Here is a 19,746-nt window from a genome sequence, read left to right on the forward strand (position 1 = left end):
CAGGGTCACCTGGGCAGGGAGGGTCACCTGTGGCGTTGGGACAGGCCAAGGCCAGGTGGCTTCTCCACATCACCTCTGGGGGGACACAAGAGCAGACAGTCTTAACCTGCAGCTGGGGAGTGGGGCAGGCAACCCGGGCATGGCCCCCGGGGGACTCTGACCTCATCCTTGGGCAGGCTCCTCACCTCCTGGACACTTAGGGTCCGTGGAGGGTCCGCAGGGTGCCTTCTGCCTCAGGACTGTGTCCTGGCTGCGGGATGAAGAGGAGAGAGGCTGGAGCTCGTTCCTCTCGTTCCTCGTCTTCGCTGGGTGACCGGCTGCTGTGGGTTGCCCCTCTAGGGGCTCTGGGCTTCCGTCTACAACTGTACCATGGGGCCTGGATGAGCCGAGGCAGGGTCCCCTCCTGCCCAGCCACTCCCTGGTTAGGAGGTATAGGGCCGTGTTCTCTGAACATGGCCCATGGACCACAAGCCTCAGGGTTACCTTGGGGGATTGTTCAAAATGCAGACTCCCTGGGCCCATTCCGGATCTCGGGGTTGGAATAGCTGGGCTTGGGGCCTGGAAATCTGCTCATCCTCAGCGCCCTCCAGTAAGCCCCACGGCACTGTAGACCAGACACCTTGCCGGCAGGCCTGGGACAGAGGGGCGGCAGAGGATGCACTGGCAGAGCCGGGAGCAGGGCCCCTTAACTGGAGAGGAGCCTCCGCCCCCTCCCTCTCCCGCCCCGCCCCTACCCCTGGGCTGCCTGCCAGGCCTTCCCAGGATGGAGACGTCTCTCGCCTGCCTGCCCAGCCGGATCCGGGGAGGAGCCAGAACCCAGCCTGTGCCGACTCAGCTCACCGCTCAACTAACGTGCAGGTCCCTGAGCGCAGGCACCGTCGCTGCGCCTGCCAGCAGCTCCCCCGGGACCGAGGTTCTGGGGAGGATGCAGGGAGGCGGCTCCGGCGAGGGGCGGGACCAGGCTTGTGCTGCCTTCACGTCCGCTGGGCTGGGGCGGGCACATGCCGGGATGCCAGCTCCTGATCTTGGCAAAGGGAAACAAAGCTGCTGCCGCTGACTTAATTAAGGAGGGAGGGAGGGAGGCAGGTGGGTGGGAGTTGGCAAGCGGAGTGGTCCTGAGTGCCAAATGTCCGAGGCAGTGCCCACGTTCCTGGGAAGGGGTGGGGGAAGGGGGTGGGAGACCGGGGTGGGGGGTGTGGGGGGGGTGTGGGGATGGGAATCCTCACAGAGCAAAGCCGGCTGTGCTGTTTGGAGGCAAACTCATGCCTCCCCCTGCCTGCACCTGTCAACTCAGCAGATGGGGGTGTCTGGCCTCCCCACGGCTTACCAGGCACTTCCGGGAGGAAGGAGACCCAGACCCCACTGGCAGAAGCCCGGGGAGCATTCGAACAACCTCCAGGATGGAAACTTCTGGCCACATGCAGCTGTTTAAACTTAAATTAGTGGAAATGAGATAAAATGTGAAATTCAGTCCCTGTCTGCTCTGGCCACATTCCAAGTGCTCGGTAGCCACAGGAGGCCGGGGGCTACCTACTGGACAGAGCAGATGCAGGACTTTTCCTTTATCACAGAATGTGTTGGTCGGTCTTCAGCAACGGGCCCAGCACTTCACACAAAACACAACACAACCAAAACCACCGTATGGCTGTGATGATCATCCTAACAACTGTGTTGACTGTAGCTCAAATACATGTATGTTATTCTTCGGGAGTCCTAGGAAAAGACATAAACACACGCCCTGCATTGAGATTGCCAATCGATGGAGGCCTAGTTACTGAGCCCTGCTGTACATCTCTCAGGCTCTGTCCAAAGCCGAGGGTTTGCTAACGTGAGTCACACCACTCTCAAAGAGCGTGAACCACAAGTGTGCACGTGGGCAATGCCACAATCTCTCCGTGTGGCAACTGCTGAGCCGGAGGGACGCGCAGCAAACTGTGCAACCAAATCTGGGGTTCAGAGCCAGGCTTTTGGAAAAATCTGAACCCCCAAATCTACCTTTCCTTTGAACAGTGGGTTTTTATGATGTGTCAAGACTGCTCTGCTCAGTCACTTTTCTGATAACGGTTACTAAGAAGATCGTCACAAATGCTGTGCAGGCCCGTGTTGGGGCCTCTGCTGCCGAAAGACCGGCTTTGACCTCCCCATTTTAAATGCCCCTGTCCCCACTGAGCCTCTGAAGCACCTTGTCACACAAGCCTGCAGATCTAGGGGCTCTCTTCCCGCTGACCACAGACCGCGTCTTTCCCTGGTTGGTCATTTGGGAACCCAAGGTCAAGGTTTCTGTTCCTTGGCTCCCCTGGGATGGTGGTGGAAGAAGGGGCAATTATTGAGCCTGAAAAGCTTCTGAACACTGTCTCCCTAGGTCCAGGAGGTTCCCTTCCTCCACTGTGGCCTGGAAACCCCCTCCAGGCTGTGAGCTGGGGCACCTGCAGGTCCCACCTCATTTGCTTTCCTCCCTCAGAGATCCCTGTTCTACGACGCTTGTTGTCTCGTGTTTGGAAATTGCTGTTTCCCATGTTTGATGTATGTTTAGTGGTGTAAGGCAGGAGAATAAGGGCTTATCCCACCATGGGCAAAGTCTAGCTGTTTACAGTCTACTGGAGAGGGAGAGCAGATACATACTTATTGAAATACAAAGTGCTGTCTTATCTTTAGAGCGGCAAGGGCAAATGCCATGATTGCTCACCTCTACCCGTGTGGGCCAAGCTTTTATCCCCGAGAAGGTAGCATTCTCTACCACACCAACCACAGAGTATTGACCCCCAAATCTAGCCCTTCAGCCCAGACTCTCTCTCCTGGATCCCGCCCCATTGTGCACCCAGTGGTGTGGAGCTCATCTCCACTTGGATGTATCGCCAGCCCCTCAAACTCTACGCATCCCAACCTGAAGGCACCCTTCGTCTTCCCAAGCCCTGCGTCTTCAGACTCTCCTCCTCCACTGTTAGCTAGTGGTCTTGGGAGATTCGGCTCCTTGTCACTCCCATCAGGAAACTTTCCCTAACTTCTCCCAGCTTTCCCCACCATTAGTGCCTCAGCCCTGCCTGCACTGGATCATCCAGCCACCTTCTCTGCTGTACCCAGCTGTGTGCTCCTGGGCCACAGTCCCTCGGGATGCTATGAGCCCCCTGAGGGCAGGACAACGTGTGCCTTTGATGTATATCCTTGGTTATTCTAGCTCTTAGCTCATAGCAGAGGTTCCGTAAATGTTCCTTAAGTAAGTGGTTCTCCCAAAATGGTGATTGACAGATAGTGGTTGGAGATCAGATGACCCAGTTGTATGGAAATGCAGAAGATGAACCTGAAAACATTCATGCGATCCATCTTCTAAACCAGGGGCCAGGAAACTTTTTCTTGAAGTGACAAAGAGTAAATGTTTTAGGCTTTAGACTCTTTAGCTCTGCTTTTGTAGCCCAAAGGTAGGCACAGACCACACACGCATACACACGCACACACACACGCACACGCACACACACAGTCACGCTGTGTTCCAATAACTACAGGAATAAGGTGGGGGCTGGATTTGGCCCGCAGGCCACAGTTGGCCTTCCACTGCCCTAAACCAAGCCCTAGTGGGCTTGACCCAGCACCCCAGGCACCATGCCTGCTGCTTACGCCCACTCTGCCTGCCCCCTGAAAACCCGCTTCTTGCCCCCTGCTCCCACACGCTTACTTCTGTGAGCCTAACCACCAGCCCGAGGGTGAGGATTCTGAGCATTCCTCTTGCTGGGGGCGCAGGGTAAGAGTGAGGAGACAGAGGGGGAAGAGGGCCAAGCACCCTGGGGAAATAGTAGGAAGATTTTCATCAGGTGTGGCTCGTCCTTCTGTGACATCTGGTCCTAACAGAAACACTCACTGTGTGCCTGTGTGTTTGTGTGTGAGCACGTGTGTGTGTGCGTGTTTGTGTGTGTGCGCGCACATGCTCAAAAAAGTTGTTTAACCTCCCTGGGTCTCATTTGTGCACCTGCTAAGGGTTTATTCTTGCTCCCTAAGCAGTGTGTTTTCATGTTGTCTTTTGTTGTTCTATTTTATGGCACATTCTTCCCAACACTATACTCTTACCATGCTCCTGGGTGTCAGGGGCGGATGCCAAGCACTGCACAGAGGGGTGGTGGGGGGATGGCAAAGACCCCCTTGACTCGCAGAACTGTGGGGATAGGAAGTGAGACATTATTTGGGAATATGCTCTGAAAATAAATAAAATCAGGAGAGTCTAGTCCAACTCAGAAGTGCAAATTTCAGAAGAGGGCAGGGGCTTGCAGCTGACTGGGGGCGATGCGGGGGCTGGGGGATGCCAGGTCCCGCCCCCTCTGTCCACAGCACCAGTGTTCATTCCCTCATTTTTAAAGGAGGACAATACCCCAGTCCTGGCCCTTCAGCCTTGCCAGGGCTCGAGGTTTGTGGCTCTGAATGCATTTTGTGAACAGCTCAGGGTTGGACACGTGTGAGGAATTAGAGAATTATTTCTCCAGATTCTGGACCCAGAAGCTAGGCCTGAGACATGAAATCATGCTTCATGTCTTGTGTGGAGGAGGGTGGAAAAAGGGGGCAAGGCTGGAGCAAAGGTGGACAATGAAGAAAAGACTTGGGCTGAGATCTTTGTCGTAAGACGGAGACCCTTCCAGAGGGTTCTGGTTGCCCTGGGTGGGTGGGTGGGTGCTCTCATCTCCTCCCTGGCCTCCTTGGCTTCCCTCTGCTCTCGCCATTGTTCTGGAGACACACGCGCGCGCACACACACACACGCACACACACACGCGGCTCCTTTCAGGATGCTGCCTCCCCTCCCCCTTGGAAGGTAGGGACCAGGTCCTCAGCGAGGGGCACTAGGGGCTTGCGTGCTGGAGAGGCTGGGAGGGGCTGCCACCCTGTGCCAAGCATGCGGTGGAATTGAGTTCATTTTTAAAGTCAAAACCCCTCATGGGGCTCCCCCCAGCCCCTCTATTATCCTTAGGCCATTTGGTAGTTGTTGCTATGGAGACCACAAGCAAAATGGCATGCAAATCAACACAAGCAATCACAAGCAGAAAGGGCAGGGGGAAGACTGGAGGGCGGTGGTGGGGTGCGGGGGGAGGGAGGGAGGGCAGGGAAATGCTTCCACCTGCAGTGTTCTTTAGAGCCCTGGGTGCAGAAAAGGCTGGGAGGGTCTGGGCAGGGGTCAAGGGGGTTCCCGTCCGAACTCTAACAGGAGGAGTGGGACGCTGAGAATACAAAGCCCCTGCTGCAGGTGGCAATCAGCCCGGGGAAACGCACAGAGGGGCAAGTTACCCCCATCCAGCATTGACAAGGGCTGAGAGGGGTGCAGGGGGTATAGGGCATACAGCCGGCAGCTGGCTTTTGGGGAAGGCCCCCACACTGGGCAAAGGCTTGGCTGGGCTAGCTTGCAGGCACTTTGGGATGAGCCGTGAAGCTCAGCCATCCCAACCCAGGTCCTAGGGGCTTGGCCAGGCCCCTCCACTCCCTCCCCTTGGAAACCGTCTGCCTCTTCTGCGTGGGTCTGGCTATGCAAAGAGGCAACCGAAAAGCTTAAATTTTATGAGGAAAACCCACAGCCCCCAAGGATAGAAATACAAGAAACGGAGGCTTCTTGATGGAAATAAGGACTGACGCCATGGGACAGAGAATTTGGTTTTTTTTTCCTTTAGTCCTAGAGGCTTTAGTCAAGGCTGATCAAACACAGCAACTGTGCCCCAGAGGCTCCAATGCAGTGCTCCAGGATGGCCAGCTCAGAGGTGGAGGAAAGAAAAGGTAAGCCCCAGCCCATTCCCTTTTGCATTCCCAATAGGGAATGGCCCTGGCGTTCTTGGAGACACTGTGTGACGCAGAGATTAGCACTTAGCGGGAGGGCTGCTATCTGAACTTGAACCTGAGTTGCCAAGTTTTCTAAATAGAACACATGGTCTGCAGGAGTTGTGGGAACCGGGGGCTGGAAAGGGCCTGCCCATCCCCCATCCCCTCCCCACCCGGAATCCTACGTCTCATCAGGTTCTGCACTCAGACACCTCTTTGCTTGCTCAAGCCTTTTATCTGAGCTTGCTAAAAGGACGTGGGGGGAGCCTGGCGCCGGCCTCCATGCTCACGCTGCCCAGGGGACCCAGCGTCCCTCTGGGGCCTTATCTCCCCACCCAGTAAGTGGAGTACTCAGGGCAGGGTGAGGCCGCCTCCCTCCACAGAGGACAAAGGGACCGGCTCTCCTTGGCCGCCGGGACAGCGAGGGGGGGGGGCGGGCATGTCCTCGCTCAGCCAATCAGACCATGTCCTGGGACTTTGGCTCCCGGCAGACAGGAATTGGGCGGAGCTGCCTGGTGTGAGGTCACAGCTGCAGGCCCTGCTGCCCACGCCCCCAATTGCGTGGGCACCCCTCCCCCACCACAGCCTCCCAGTAAATCTCTCCTGTTTCCAGTGACCAGTGACCGGTGGAGCTTTCTCTATCTGCCCCCAAATCTTCACAGGCATGACCATCTCTTGCCTGCCTCCCGTTTCCTCCCGAAGAGCCAGAGCGTCCTGGGATGGGAGGCTCCCTGTGACACCAGCTGTGCTCCCCAGTGTGACATGTCGCCCTGGGCACCTGGATTGCCTCCCCTCTGGAGGTGCAGAGAGAGTGCCAGAAGGACAGGGGCAGGTGAGGGGAGTGAGGGGAAACCCCGGCTTCTCCAGGGGTCTGGGGCCACACGGGGCTGCCACCATCAGGCTCAGCAAGCTGTCTTCCTGATGCTGTGAGGCTCCAGAGAGGCAGCGCCTCACTCCTCAAAGTCTCTTGAGCAGAAAGGGTCTCCATGTATCACTGAGAGGCTTCCCCTTGCCCTGGGCCACCCAGGAGCTGCCCCACTCGGCTTACAATGGGCAGGTCCCACCTACACATACTCCTGCAAGTGTCTGGAGAAGGTGGGGGGCCAGCTGGAAAGGGTCGAGCTCATCGCAGGAAGGCAGGGGGATAGTCACTGTGATCTTTGTCCCCATGAGGACAAGGGAGGTGGGGAGAAGGAATTTCCTCCCTCTCAAGCCACAAAAGGTCTTAGAGAACACCTTTGCTCCTAATGGCTTTTAAAACCAGTGCTGGGCAAAGCCCCTTCATCCCCTTGCAAAGTTCAGCTTCCCCGTATGCTCCCCACACCCTGCCAGCCGTGTCTCATTGATCTTGGGAATGTCCCTTCCTGCTTCTCTTTCTACCATCTTTTCTCTACAAATACGCACATGTCTGCATCCTACCCTAAGAAATCCTGACCAGCCCTGTACCTGGCCCATGACTCCTTCTCTCTTTTCTTTCCTAGGTTCATGAAACAGAGCAGCTAATTGCATCAGGCCCCCCTAGACCACACAATCAGCTAAACGAAAGCCAATCACAGACTCTGGAACCTGGAGCTTTGACCGTCCTGGCTCGGGAGCGGCAAGTTCGCAGGGCAGGTCGGGTCAAGAGTGCGCAAGGCAGCTCCTGCCAGGCGAGAGGTGAAGGTGACCTTGCTCTTGGTGAAGGCTCCAGGAAGCCTTGGGAACCCTGGCTGCTCAGCCAGGCCCACAGGGAAGGCCTGTAACTGGGAAGACGGGGAGCCCGATGGAAGGGTAGGACTGTCCCTTCAACAACGTAGGTGACCTGTGACCCCGTGCTCCGGACTCAGGTGTATGAGACGCTGACCCTGCGGCAGGCAGCTTTGTCAGGGGTGCTCGGAACAGGCCCAGAGCTCGATGGGTCCCCTTCCTTTCGGGCCCTCCAGCACGGAGTCCCCCTGGCTAAGCTGGCTCCCGTGAGGGTCATCAAAGGAGGCGGCGGAGTAGGGAATGGCCACGAAGGCATTTGGCCCATCTGGAGGGGAGTTCTCACTGGGGCGGGGGAGGGGGGCTGTGCGGTGCAGTGGTTAGAACTCGCCCTGGGACCCAAACCAGCGTCCTGGCCGTGCAACTCAGGACAAGCGATTCAAACTCCCCAAACCCCAGATTTGCCAGACTGACTGTTCACGAGCAGGGGTTGGGATTCACTCTGCTGCCAGCTTCTTGGGCATCTGGGTCCCCCCTCCAAGGGGGGCTGGGGCTCCCCAACACTGCCCCGTGGGCCAACTGACTCATGGATCCTGGCAGTGGCCCCAAGACTAATCGCTCCAGGGCAGACATCAGAGCCGGAGAGCTGAGCCAGCGACCCGGCCGCAACTGTAGAAGGCTCCTTGTTGATAAAGACGGGGCCCGGATTCTCGCGGGGCATGCTGTGTTCTTTTCCAAAGGAGGAGGGCTCACCTCGCTCGCCGCTGGAGTTCTCAGGGGACAGGAGCACAAAGACGCCTTCTGCCCACGGTATTGCTTGCTTGGCAGGGGACCCGCAGCCGGGACCGCATGTGCCAAAGGCAGTAGAGGCAGTGGCGTTTGACAAGTCAGAACAGTGCTGTTTCCAAATTAAATCCCCCAGGCTGGACACCGACGTGCCCTCATGGGGGGATGGAGGGTGGCCAGCTCTGATACTTGCAAAATCTGAACAGCACGCAGAGCCCCAGGAAATGCGGTCAGACGGCCACAGTGGTTCCTGCGTCTCTCTTCCTCCCCTCCTTCTTCACAGTCGTCCTTCTATGCTCTAGTCTATGAGAAGACGGACCTCTATGCGTGTATAACTGGTATTAGTGTTGTTTTTTGTAACTGAGGACACTGAGGTTTGGGGGCTTCATTGAACTCAACACACACTTACTGAGCGCCGATCTATGGCGGACCCCGTGTGCTATTGGGAGCGCTGGGTGTGTGACCCACGTGAGCCTGCAGCAGTGCCCGGCGTGGATGAGGATGTACCTTGCCCAGGGCTACATGTTTGTTAAAGGAGGGTTTGTCTTCAAACGCGGAATGATCCAGAGTCTTTCCTGATGTTGCTTTTTCCCTAATGACTAACACATATTGAATTTACAGCTTGATGTAAAGTTTACCTCTTTGCATGGATTGTCTTCTGGAATCTTTACACCGCCTCCGATGAGGGAGTCAGGAGGGAACAGAATGGGCGGGAGGACCCACGGTTAGTGAATGGGGCTGCAGGATGGGCCTCAAACCTGGGGCTGGCCCTTCTCCTGCTCCTGGGCCAATGTTCCCCATCATTATTGTCCTTAACTCCCTCAGCCTCCCCTGCGAGGACTCCATATTTTGAAATATGTTGCCAACAAAACTGAATGCATTAAGTAAGTGTGAATGTGTTTCCCCATTTTTATTAATCAAAGACATATGTACCTGCCAATCACAGCTCCTGCTCAGCATCCAGCCCCCGGGGAAGAGGCTTGAGAGCTTTGACTTAGTGGAAGGGGTTTTCCTCCGTTTACTACCCACCCCGGGATTTTGTGCACCCACTTCGTGCCCTGTTCAAGGTGCTTGAGATATGTCGGTGAACAAAACAAAGATTCCCAGAGTTTATGTTCCAGTAGTGGGCAGATGGAATGAACAACAAACACAACAAATGTGCACATTATGCATGGTGTGTGGGAAACATGAATGCTGTGGAGACCTAGTGCACAAGGTAAGGGGGGTCGGAAGAGGGAGGGGGCAAGTTCAGTATAAAATAGAGATTCAGGACAGAACTGCAAAGACTATGATTTTCAGTGGGCATTTTCTTTCTTTTTTTTTTTTTTTTAAGATTTTATTTATTTATTTGACAGAGACACAGCGAGAGAGGGAACACAAGCAGGGGGGGTGGGAGAGGGAGAAGCAGCAGGCTTCCCGCCGAGCAGGAAGCCCGATGTGGGGCTCAATCCCAGGACCCCGGGATCATGACCTGAGCCGAAGGCAGACGCTTCACCAACTGAGCCACCCAGGCGCCCCTACTCCTGTGAGTTTTCAATTTCTGTATCTACAAAGTGCAGATTGTAATGGTACCCATTCCATAGAGTCTCGAGGAGTAAAAGAGATAATGTGTGTGAGACCCTCCACAGTGCTTGGCACAAGAGAGCCCGTTAAATAAACTGCTCGTAGTAATCATTATGATGCTATCGACAGCAATGACAATAAATGACCACAGCCCCTTGTCGGGGGGACAGCGTGGGGGTCATTCATCAGGGGAGTCCTGGCCAGGTCCAATTAAATGAAGTCCCCGAGGTCCACGGATCCAGTCAGAGATTGAGTCTGTGGTCCCAGAATGGATATCAGAATGGACACAGTTGGTGGTTGGCGGGGGTGTTGTTTCTGGCCCCGGGGGAGGGCCGTCATGGAAGAGCCCACCCAGCAGAGGCCCCTCCCCGTCCCTGCCCCACACAGTGGGTGCAAACCAGTAGCTCCTCCCACGAAGGACTAACTGCTACGAGCAAGTGAGTTTCCCAAACACTTTGCTGCAAATTAGAAATTAGTCCCAGGATCCTTCTGGAATTCTCTCTTCTATTTTTCAATACCGGGACAATGTTTTTTTCCCAGAAATACATATATCTGCTTTGAACAGCTGGTGGCTCTCCAGCCTGGGTGGGGAGCTCTTTTTTCTTTAGTACTTTTTGGAAGCAGCTCACGAGAGAGGCAAACCCTCCATGGCCTCTCGTTCAAGCACATTCTTGAGGGAAGCGAGCTAACGATCCCAAACAGGGTGGTTTTCATCAGGCCCTTACCTGTTATAGCCCTGTGTGTTTTCGTCCGTTGCCCTCGGAGTTGCGGGGTTTCCGGGGGCGTTAACTGCCGCCCCACTGGGAGTCCTTGGCAGCAACAACCCAGACCCAGCTGCTCTCCAAGGAAGGGCTGGGGGCGGAGCCACTCTGGGACTCAGTGTCCAAGTGACACCTGGACCCAGAGATAGGGCAGAGATGGGGGAGAGCTTGCACAGGCCAGCAAGTAGCCAGACTTACGGCTTGTTCATGCAGTCTGTGCAGAGCATGGGTTAATAGTCACAAAGCCCTGCGTTCGAATCCCAGCCCAGCCCCTTGCTGGCCCTGCAGCTCGGGAAGGTCCCTCACCTTACGCTCTGTGATCCCATCCGTGAGATGGGATGGTAATCTCTCCAGCTCAGGACTGCTGTGAGGATCAGCAGGGAGAGGTGGAAAGGCAGAGCGAGCCCGGCAGCGCCCCTCCCTCTCTGCTCCGGACCCGCCCCCTCCATTCCTAGACTCCCCGTCCTAGAGCTAGAACGCATGGCATTGACCCAGACCCACTCACCGCTTGAGGAGACCAAAGTTCAGAGAAGGAGACAGACTCCTTCAGGACACACAGTGATGGGGCTGTACTGTCCAGTTGGGACCCCTTTCACTCAGACTCCATGCTTTGGAAAATAGCAAATTGGATGAATTATTTATTAGTTGTGAATTTTTATATCAGATCCCGGGGTGACCATGTCACTCCCGTGCCTGACATCCTTCCCCAGCTCCCCACTGTCCCCGATAAATTCCTCACTTTATGGGAAGTGCCATGGGCCCCACCTGCTGTTATTCACGGGTGTACCTGTGTCCCTTGCTGTCTCTGAGATCCTGGAAGGCAGGGACCATGGCCGGGACTCATCCACATGTCCTCCTTCCCAGGACAGGACCTGGAACACAGCAGGGGCTCAAGAACGTTCGGACGTCCATCAGAACGCGAGTCATAAGATGATAATGATGTCCAAGGCGTGAAAACTGACAGCTCATTTAACTCGTGAACACTGATCGAAGGTAATTTCTGGTTTAAAACATATATTGTGATTATATATGTTCTGTTATGGGCTGAATCATGTACCACCTAAAATCCGTATGTTGAAGCCCCACCGCCCAGCACCTCGGGGTGTGACTGTATTTGCAGATGAGCCTCTGAAAAGGTGATGGAGTTGAACTGAGGTCAGCAGGGTGGGCCCTGCTCTGATCTGGCTGGTGTCCTTGTTAGAAGAAGAGATTAGGACACAGGCACTCACAGAGGGATGACCCGGTGAGGACTTGGGGAGAAGGCGCCAGCCACAGCTGAGGAGAGAGACCCTGGAAGGAACCATCCCTGCGGACACCGGGATTCTGGCCTCTAGGACGGAGGCAGCCAATGTCTGCGTCGGAGCTGCTCAGTCTGTGGCACTTGGTTAAGGCAGCCCCGGGGCCCTGCTCCATATGCCCACGTAGAGAATCTATGCCCCTTGCCATCTTTGCAGAACCCAAGCATCCCCGGTGGGTGGCACCTGCTTCCTGGCACCCTGCCCTTACGTGGGGGTCCACAGACCCCCCAGGAAGCACGTGCGTAGGCTTCCCTGTGTCTGTCCTCATGGCATGGTCCTGCAGGGGAGGGGACATTAAGACCAGCGCAGAGGTAAATAAGAACCCAGGCCTGCAACCCAGGGAGAAGGCCATCAAAGGCATGCACTGTTGCCCCCCGCGAGGCTTCACTCATGTCCTTGGCACCCCATTTGATGGACCCAGGTCCCCAGCGAGAACAGATGAAAGTACCTCTTGTAGCTAATTACATTTATTTAAGGGCCCCAGAAAAGATGGGGAGACAGCGCTGGGGGCAGGTTGCATTAATAAGGCAGAGGAAGGGGCAGCCCGTGGATGTGGGTTCTTCCTTAGAGGCGCGGACTGTCAGCTCGGTCCTGCTTCTCCAGGCTGCACACAGGGATGAGGGGAGAGAGCCAGAGGGACTGGGGACCGAGGAGGCCGGAGATGGAGACACAGGCCCCGAGAGGAAAGGGAAGGAAGGAGAGAGGGGGATGTCGTGCCCCAGAGACAGAGCTGTGGGGTCATTATGGGAGCAGGAGGAAAGAGGCTAGGAGAAGCTTGCTGGCCCCTTTCAGGAACCACTGGAAAATTCTGGAGGGAAAGTCACTGATCTAGATCAGTGGAGACCTCCATCCCAGGTGGGTTTCTGCGTGAGGCCTGGTCAGATGGCTGAGGCCACAGCTGAGCCATCTCCCTCCCACCCCCCGTTTTTCCGGCTGAGCCATCTCCCCCCTACCCCCCGTTTTTCTGAGAGCCCTGTAGCACGTGAGAAGGGTCCCCTGAGCCCTGGTCTGGAGAAGCCCCAGGGAGGTCAGGCCTGGGCCTTCGAGGCCCCCCAGACCCGGCTTTGTTTCTTCCCTCTGGTGCTGCCAAGGATGGGGGGCAGGGGTGTGTGTGGAGGAAGTGGGGACCTCTTTTCTCTCTGCCAAGCACTCATTTTTGCTCTCAGACTTCTCTGCTACCCTTCTCCGTGAGGGGAGCTATGGCAGGGGAGTTAGGGAGAAGCCAACTGTGCCTTCTTTGGACAAAATCTCCCTGTCAACCTCAGCAGGCCACGACTCGAGGAACCCCCACCGCAGGGGATTTGGGGGGGCACTGACACGGCTCCATGAGGACAATGGTGATTCATTCTCCATTCTTCCATGAACCTCTAGCGGCCCCACCCCCCTGCCCTGGGCAGTGTCCCTTGATCTCCCACTGTGCCCTGCTCCTCTGCCCAGCTCTGGGCACCAGCAGCCTGAACCAGGTAGGGGTCACGGGACTTGTCCATCTCAGAAGGCAGGAACAAGGGAGTTGTCAAACACGGGGGACAAAGACCCTACCCACCCCCACCCCACCAACCCTCTGGCCCTTGGCATCTTGCCACACAGGTGCGCACGCAAACACGTGCACGTACGCACACACAGGTGCACACTCACGACCACACACATGCACACATACACGTGCCCCGTAAATAAAAAAAAGCAAAAAGCCAGTCGACCCTTTGTCATTCTGTCACACAGTGTTGCCAAAAGAGGTGCCTGTGGTTTGGACAAGCCCCACGCGCTGGGGATCGGAATTCTTCCTACTCAGCCAGACTGCAGCAAGAGGATCCCCAGGTCCACAGAGAGCACGTTTACTTATTTGTTCATTCAGTGCACACACCCCGGGAGCCGGCTGCTTGCCTGGTCCTGGGACGGGCCCAGGGGACACAGGGAGAAAGCCTCAGCCCTTACTCTCAGGACATCCCTGCAGACAGGCCCAGGGAAGGCCACACGCTAAGCTGGCCCTTAGCCCAGGGCTAAGGTCATTTTCCCCAACTTGCCTCATCATTAGAATACCTGGGGGATCTCACCCAAACTTCAGGCTCCCAGGCCCTGGCTCTGGGGTGGCTCAGCAGGTAGGGGTGGTAGTGGGGAGCCCAGAGTCCTGGAAGCAGGTCCCTACCCACTGGGACGAGGAACGAGATCCGGGAGCTGCCCTGCTAGCCTGCAGAGGTCCCAAGGGTGGAGGGGCCGAGAGCCGTCCTGGTGCCCCCCGCAGACTGGACCAAGGGGCCTCCGGGAGACACAGCCTCCCTCTGTGCCTATGACCTGCAGGGAAGGTCAATTCACAAGCGCACAGACTGCCCCCTGCAGCCCTCAGGAAAGTCAGTTGTGTGCCCGGTCCCGGCTCTGCGACGCCCAGTTCCTCGGTCCCCTGCTGATCTGCGGAAAGGCAGCTTTGATTCTGGCAAAGCAAAAGCAAACAACGAAAATAAAACACCCCCCCTGCCCCCGACGGACGGACGCGCCTCTCACAGATGGACCTATTGCTGTCTGCAGCCCCGGCGCCTCCCGTCCACCCCTCGCCCTTGGGCTGGAGGAAACTGCTCAAGGGTGGCCCTCCCTGTCACCCACAGATCCCCAGGAACCCCATTCCGAAGCAACAGAAGTCACAGGGACATCCTAGGTCTCTCGTGGGCCCCGCGTCAGTGGCTGGTGTGAGGTCCACCAAACACAGGTGCCGTGGTGCTGAGTGTGGCCGCCGGGAGGAGCCTTCTCCCCCCACACCGGCTACTCACAATAAATGCAGCTCCCTTTCTTTAGGGGGCAGTCAGGACGTGCCACGCATTGTCCCAAGGCTTTACGGAGACCATCTCATTGAAGACTAAGAAATGGATCAGTGCGTTAGGAACTCCGATTTTACCCCATTTACAGATGAGGACTCGAGGCACAGAGAAGTTAAGTAACTTGCCCAAAGTCACACAGCTTGTAAACAGTGGGACTTGGGCTCCAATCAGGTGGTTGGCTTGCAGACTCTGTGTTCTTCACCATGTGTCCTGTTCTCTGTCTAGTGTCTGCCTCACAACTTCTCCTACAACTACCTGTGAGGATTTTACCTTGAATTTGGGTTTTCCAGTGCCACGAAACCATTCTTGGGAGAGTATATTAGCCTGGATCCCCACGGAGGAGAGGTGTTTAGGAACCAGGAGCTCAGGTCCAAAAGGGACCTTGAAACCAAGGACAGAGCAGGTGTGGCTTGGACCGGTGTCTGGGTGATGGGGGATGGGAAGATTGGGAGCTTTCTCCCCCCCAAAACTCGCCAATTCATGGTTTTGCCTGCTGCCTGAGTATTTTATTTTGCCTTTAAAATTACTTCTATTGCCTTTGGCTATAAGGGAAGTCAAACTATAAAGAAAGTTGCCAGGCGCCTGGGTGGCTCAGTCAGTGAAGCGTCTGCCTTCGGCTCAGGTCATGAGCCCAGGGTCCTGGGATCGAGTCCCACATCGGGCTTCCTGCTCTGCGGGAAGCCTGCTTCTCCCTCTCCCTCTCTCCCTGCTTGTGCTCTCTCTCTCTCTCCCTCTCAAAAAAATAAATAAAATCTTAAAAAAAAAAGAAAGAAAGTTGCCTTCCGGTCAGCCCCACTCTCTCCCCTTTCCCTCAAATTCACCAGGGTCTATAGGTTTTGTGTGTTTTTTCCAGAAAGAAAGGCATCCATTTGCAGTTATGTATCTATTTCTATAAACCCCTCTTTCTGCACGAAGGGCTCCCTTCTAGGTGTTTTCTATTGCACACATTCTTCACACAGCTGAAATCACTCCACAAGGGCAATTGTATATCCTGCGTTTTTCACTTGACACTGGGATAAGCTTTCTCTTGAGAACACGCGCTTCGTACAGACTTCCCCGCCCTGTCCCAGAGCAGCAGAAAGAGGTGGATTTCAAACGCCAGCCGTCCAGCTGACGGAGGGATCATATGCATGGTTGTGTTTGCACAGGCTGATTTCCAGATCAATCCAGCCGATGTTTCTTGAGCGCCTACTGTGTACGGAGGTCTGCAAAGACGATTTCCTTGGCTTATTTCTGCAGCCTCTTTCTCGAAGGGAGGTGGTGGTGATACCGTGAATGACCTCACAGGCACTTGCGTTTCAGAGTGCACGTCTGGCTGGATACGGGATCGATCCAGGAGACAGCTCCTCTGAAATCCGGCAGCATCGATCCCAACACCTCCACCTCTGGTCATGGCTTCAGAGTCTAAAACCAATTTTCTCTTTGCTTCTGTGCAGGGTAGCCACTGAGAGCGGCAAAGAAGATGCCCGAACAGGCTTGGGGAGGTGGGAGAGGCTGGGAGTCAAGTGTCCCTCAGGCCATGTCAGGCAGTTGGGGTCAGGCCAGGTGGGGGAAAGGCTGGGAGGACAGACAGGAAGGAGGAGGCTCCGTCCTTCTCTGAAGCTGCCCCAGCCTCGGGCCCAGGGTGAGCACCAGGACTGGGCTGCAGAGCTAGGCTCCTGGACCCAAAGTCAGAGAGCAGCACCCCATGCGGTGGGTGTCCACAAGGCCACCTGGCTTCCAGGGCAAACTGGAGGGAACATCTGGTGATTCATCGGAGTCCACGCATGTGGGGAGCTGAGCATAAGAAGCTACCCCCAGACCTGGGCCGGTAATCCTCTTCCCAGAGGAGGGCTTTCAAGGTTGTGTAAACTTGCTAAGCCTCAGCTTCCTCATCTGTGAAATGGGACAGCAGTACTTCCTTCCTTGTTGGGTCAAAGTGCATTCATTCTCAACAAATGGTGACAAATATAATTATCATGCCATTCCTCCGGTCCTAAACTGATTGCATTGGTTTCCCAGGCTGCCATATGCATTACCACAAACTGGGGGGCTTAAAATGACAGCAGTTTATTCTTGTACAGTTCTGGAGGTCAGAATCTGAGATCAGGGTGTCAGCAAAGCCATGCTCCCTCTGAAGGCTCTAGGGGAGGATCTTTCCGGCCTCGTCCCGTTCCTGCTGCCTCGGAATGTTCTTGGCTCATGGCTCCCTCCAGGCTAGGCCTCGCATGGTCTTCTTCCCTGTGTCTCTGAGCCTCAAAACACCCTCTGCCTTTCCCTTGTCAGGACACTCATCACTGGATTAAGGATGAATCAAGAAGGAGGGGTAAGGATGACTCTAAGCCTTTCGCCTGGGAATGGAAGGACAGAGGTGGGAGCAGTTTAAAAGAGGAAGAGGCAAAGTTTACCTTGACTTTGAGGTCCCATCCATGTGGACACGTTGAGTGGGCAGGTGGATATGAGTCTGGAATTTGGGGGAGAAATAAAAACCTCACTAAGTGGAAGCATCCTGGACTCAACCTTAGAGAAAAGGGGGTTTCAGAAAAAACTTGACTCTGTCCCAGACCCGCAGGGAAAAGCAGGCAGATTGCCAGTCAGCCATGCCCCTAAACTTCTCAAGGCCTTTTCCCAAAGGCTGTGGCCAAGGACCCTCTGGGAGAAGGACGTTGGCCACCTGAGGCAGAGGAGAGGTGGGGTGACCTGCAGAGCTCCCACAGCGCATCCACCAGCTGGCCCACTGTGCATGCCCTTCCAAGCTCCTTCCCTTCCCCTGCGCTTCCCGGTACTCCTCCCAAAGTCTCCCGCTCATCCTGCTCGCCCACCGGCCGCACTGCTCCCGGGCTTGTTTCCAGGGCTGCTCCCAGCTGCCCACAGCGTGTCCAGTGCAGCAGATCATTCTAATCCACCTCCGGCCCGACACTAGCCCGGTGCCTACACGCACTCAGTCTGCATTTGTGGAAACGAGCACGCACGCATTTCTGGAGGCCACTCACCAGGAGTGAGCAGAGACAGGCAAAGAATCATGGGGACCCCAAAGGCTCCGGCTGACAGTGGAAGGGCTGATATTCACCAGGAATGTGACAGATGCACGGGCTGAACCAGGAGCTGTCTGACCTCTCGGCCACAATTAGCGGCAGCTCCGCTCCCCCAGGGAGGCCGCTAAGCACCAGCTCGCCTTCTCGCCTTCTGCCACCTGCACCTTCACCAGGAGGAATAGCAGCCCGGTGCCCCTGGACTGCAGCAGGAATGATGATGCTTTGGAACGGGGTTGTTTGTTTATGTCACGGACCACTGATTGTTGTCATGTCCGAAACCCAGGGAGCCTTCAGCTCCGGGGAAGGCAAGGCCTCTCAGACATCGGGAAGTCTCCTGATGGGCATGCTAAACTGGAGAGGTCATTCTGGGGTTCCATCCCAAACACACACACACACCTGGGGGGCTGTGCAGAGAGAGGCAGGCTGACCCTAGGGGGATCATGGCAGCCAGTGGCAGCCAGCGCCTCCCCTTGGTGACAGCATGCCCCACCCCATTCGGTAAGCTCTGGTGCAGCAGATGTGGCCACTTCAATTACATGGCGGGCGGGCTGCCTGGGCACTCCAGCTCATCAGCCCCGGGGGAGCCGAGGCCCCGAGGTTTGCAGTGAGGTGTGGAGAATGGAGAGGAGGAGGCTGTGTTAATGACAGCAACCCACGCTCCCCGAGCAGCGCCAGCCGACTCGATCGTTCTTTAATTATCTGGAATTAGAGTGCCGTCCTCACCCTCTTTATGTTCTGGTGGAGGAAATCGGGGCATCCATTAATTACCTGATCCATATGTAAAGTGTCACACATAATTTTTCCAGAGCCAAAGGGTTCATGCTCCAAGACCTGCATCATCTTTGATAATGACGTGAAGTGAAGGGGAAGAGGACCGCAAGCCTGGGTCCTGCCGGGACTGGGTGACGGCCGAGCAGAGGGCTTCACCCAGGATCCCTGAGCACCAGACCCCGTGGGCTCCTCGACGGCAGAGAAGGAGCGAGGAGTCCAGACACAGAATTCAGTGTTTGCTAAAGGACCGCTTTCCATCTATCAGAGTCTGTAAGTAGAGAAATGACTGAAAACAGACCATGAAACAAGTTTAAGCTGCAGCACGAGGGATGTAGCTTGGATGAGAAGAAGGATTTTCCAACAGGAGGGGGAATTCAGGTGCACTCGGTCTCCCCAGTGGGTGTTTCATGACCAGGCTGGGGAGAAATTCCCTTTTGGGAATCACCGCTACAGCAGCGAGAGGACCAGATAATACGAGGTCACAGCCTCAGCCCTAGCTTTCGACACACGTTCTGGGGGCACTAGGGGTGGGGGGAGTAGAGGAGGAGAGAGAGAAAGAGGGAGAGACAGAGACAGAGAGACGGAGAGACAGACAGAGAGAGGGAGACGCAGGGACCTGTTTGGGGCTGCACCTTCCCTTTTGTCAACTAGAAACATCTTAGCCTTGGACCAGGTCTCCAGGGGCCCAGCCACACTCCCCGGGTGGCCTCTCGGACTATTGATGGCTTCCCATCTGTAGGAAAAAGCACAGGTGTGTCTTCCCTCTGGTTAAGGCCCCTGCCCCAACCCCAGGCAGGTTTCCTTCTGGCCAAAGGGGGCCGAGGAGGTGGGTGATGAGGGCATGACAAGGGTGGGGTGGGGGACAAGGCCCCTGCAGCCTCCAGAGCCGCCCCCCTCACTTCACCCCACTCCTCCTCCTATCCTTAAGCCTCACTTTACCGAAGAGAAGGCTGAGGCCCAGGGCCACACCTTGAGTAGGGGGCCACGCTGACCCGCCTGCACCAACTCCAGCCTGGGCTGGCCAAGACCACATGACCACCCACCAAAAAGCACCGGGCGTCCCTCGTGCTCACAGGAGGGTTGCCGGTGTCCTGGTCTCTGGAGCTGGGCCCTCATGTGGAGACTGTCCTCCAGGGCCCTCCGCCCCCGCCCCGGCTGGAGTCTTAGCCCATTTACAGACAGAATTCCTGGGCTGGGCACGTCCGCAGCTGAGCGGAGGTCAAGGAGAAACTGCTGCCCCTTCCCACCCAAGGCCTCCCAGCTCCTCCTGCCACCGCGA

This window comes from Mirounga leonina, unplaced genomic scaffold, assembly GCF_011800145.1.
Source record: "Mirounga leonina isolate KUSES-001 unplaced genomic scaffold, KU_Mleo_1.0 Mir_197, whole genome shotgun sequence".
NCBI classification, from domain to species: Eukaryota; Metazoa; Chordata; class Mammalia; order Carnivora; family Phocidae; genus Mirounga; species Mirounga leonina.